The sequence below is a fragment of the Silurus meridionalis genome, unplaced genomic scaffold (genome assembly GCF_014805685.1).
Source record: "Silurus meridionalis isolate SWU-2019-XX unplaced genomic scaffold, ASM1480568v1 Scaffold833, whole genome shotgun sequence".
NCBI classification, from domain to species: Eukaryota; Metazoa; Chordata; class Actinopteri; order Siluriformes; family Siluridae; genus Silurus; species Silurus meridionalis.
This window is the reverse complement of record NW_025804759.1, coordinates 1,416-4,565: the sequence shown is the minus strand read 5'-3', so window position 1 is coordinate 4,565 and position 3,150 is coordinate 1,416. Positions and strand designations below refer to the sequence as shown.

The 3,150-nt window shown below is 35.3% G+C and overlaps 1 long non-coding RNA gene across 1 annotated transcript; it reads right to left on the bottom strand.

The window, feature by feature from the left end:
• Positions 1-1,380: 1,380 nt before the first annotated feature.
• On the bottom strand, positions 1,381-2,379 carry LOC124382623. Its single transcript, XR_006925100.1, has 3 exons — positions 2,253-2,379; positions 2,052-2,134; positions 1,381-1,864 (listed from the first exon to the last, which is right to left on the bottom strand). It is a non-coding gene; the product is annotated as an uncharacterized LOC124382623 (long non-coding RNA).
• Positions 2,380-3,150: the final 771 nt, after the last annotated feature.

Genomic DNA, 3,150 nt, shown 5'->3' with positions numbered 1-3,150 from the left:
TCAAGCGTTAATGTCACCATTTCCTTCATCTGTTGGACAAATCGGTGGAATTTTGCCTGCTTCTTAAATGATCCTCAAAGAGGAATGAAACCATTGACTCCGTCAGCCCAATGTCAACAGTCTCTCCATCTACATCATTGTCTATAACATAAAAGAGATCATGAAAAGTACAATTGAATTACCCATCATTAGAACCATGCACTAAACCAGTATATTTGAAGCTGGAACACGGCACCATTGCCTGTCAGGTAAAATACACACTCAAAAATGGTAACCAGTGGGGAATACTTTACAGGGCTAACAAATAAATTCTGAAATGAAATTAAGATTAAAATAGAATAAAATAATAAAACATGGAAATTACATGAACCCTAACAGACAGCTGAATTTGTCAATTGCAGTGACACAGGGCTCCAGACTAACATTTGAGAGCAGTGGCACCAGTGCCACTAAGTTCTCATTTAAAAACAAACCCCAAGAAAACCCAAATCTTAATCCCAGGAGTTTCTACTTACCATCCACCACTGACTTGATCATTAGGGACAAACATAATTATAAAGAACAAACTTACACATTCTTTTATTACCACTTTATCCATGTAAAGCTGTTTTAAGACAATGTCCACTATTAAAATTACATTAAAAGTACTATACAAATAAAAATTGATTGAATTAAACCCTAGTCTGAAAAAACATACAACTCAAAACATCTGTACCATATTTATTTATTTATTTATTTATTTATTTATTTGTTTGTTTGTTTATTTATTTATTTAAATTAAGTAAATACCTAAAATCAGTACATGGTTTTGTGTGTTGAATGACCATTAATGAAGCTTACTTCATTAATTATTGTACTATATACGACTTTAAAAATAAGAGCTAAAATGTATATTTTCTGCATCAAATTCTAAATATCATAGAATTAAGGTCATAGAAGTAATTTTTTCAGATTCTGTTTCACAATTTCACAACACTATACAAAAGAAGTGTCATTAATGTTAATAAAAAAAACTTTTAAACAAAAAAAAATATTTTTTACTGAAATCTGTCAAATGTTATTGGGGCAGCGGGGGGCGTGGACGAGCGCCGGTTTGTGAATGGAGGGCGAGGCCGGGAGCAGGTAGACACGGAATGACACACCTGAAGGGGAATATGACTATGTTCTTTCTCTTGCAGTGATCAGAGGGAGCATAGGGGGGGTGTGTGTGTGTGTGTGTGTGTGCGTGTGTGCGTGCGTGCGTGCGTGCGTGCGCGCACGTAAGGCTGCGGCACTGAGCACGGAGCTTATAAAAATGAACGTTTTCTTTACTCACTTTACATTACATATAACAGTTTTATATTGCATTATTTAGTATGACTTGTATACTGATGCTTTTTTTTGCTTTCACTATAAGCATTAACTAACCATTCTATTTCAGATTAGATATAGAATATATAGAATATAGAATTCATTGACTGTGCATGGTGATGAAGACTGTTGCAGTCTGACGTGCACTTTGACCTGACACTACAATTTTAATGTCTGTAACAATCTTTACTGTAAAAACTCTGCAAAAAAATCTATTCACAGCTTTTGTAATCAGCATGACACTCATTGTCCAACAATTAACATCAAATATTTCCTTAAACAATAACTGTGGGAGAGCGAATGGTTCGGGGAAAGGAAGACCACTACAGGAAAAAATAAAGTATTGGATGTATGTAAACATGAGTCTGATCTCAGGATCACAACAACCTAAAAAGCTCTCCTTTGTTTACTCCAGTGATTTTTCCATCTCCTTGTAAAACACATTTCCATCTTGTAGCTCTCTCCATTTTACTGTGATGTTCTTTTTCGTCCAATTATCCAGTTTCTGTTTGAGCTAATAAACAGAATAAGACATTTCTTGTGAATATTGCCAACAGAAACACTTTTTATATTAAAAATGCTACAGACACAGATTCAGGTTGTAGTATAGTGTGTGTTTAAAAGTTTAATGGGGTTCTGGCTGCAGTTATGAGGATGAGAATGTGCATTATAATTTGAGTCTTCTGAAAGATAAGACTTACTTGCTCCAAGATGGCCGTAATTGTTGCATAATCATTTAAATTCTGATTGAACTTTACTTTCATCTTCAAGATTTGTTGTTTTACTAAATGTTACATACAAAAAATACAAAAAACGATAAAATAAAACAACAAACACACAATTGCACTAACTTTTTAAAATAAAAAAGTATAAATATGAGACTGATTTAAACTTGAACTCACCTGAGTAACAGAAAAAAGGCTTTTTGTCTGAACACTGTGCATCACCAACCGCACCATTATTTATATACCCACAGTTTTCATTCCAAAAGTAATTATTAGGTTGTCCAATGATCCAGCTGAGTGTAAAGTTGGTTGGTCTGTCCACTTCCAGGTGTCCCGGAACAAACCAAACCAAGTGTCACCAGGTATTATTCCCTGTATAACTGAGTTTTCTGTTGCATTATGAACACTGGCCAGATCTGTGTAATACTGTCTGCAGTAACTTTGAGCTTGAAGCCATGACTTTGCGCTTGAGATGTAAATGTAGCGATTACTGCCAGTTTGAGTGCCTATGAGAAATTAAACAAACAAAAGACAAATACCACATTAGGATAATATATATGGTCTCGATGCATGAAAAGGGTAATCATGTTACAAAACAAGAACACCAATTACTAAATTTGCATAATGTTTAGTCTGTTTGAAATTTTAACTGATTATGCTAATGAGAACACACATTCACTTTGATTTTTTATTATACAACCTTTACTGACAAAATGTAAAATAGATTCTGGCATTTACCATCAAAGCACACAAAGGGGAAGAGTCTAGCACAGTTTAAATCATTCCAACCCGATGACGATATCATACCACGATTCTTCTCCATGCCAGTTGTTGGGCTCTGGAGGAGACCAGAAGGTGATACTTCCTAGAGGTTCATTAGCATGGGACCAGCGCCAGCTGTTGATGTCATTGTAAAATCCAATCCAAGCACTAGAACTAAACTGCTGTCTCTGTGCTTCATTCTGAAGTTGGACCAGGTCCTCATTACTTTTTATGACAGCTATGTCAGTGTGAATGGCTTGGCAGTAATTCTGAGCTTCACTCCATACCTTCCCCTGCTGGATCAGGTAGTACT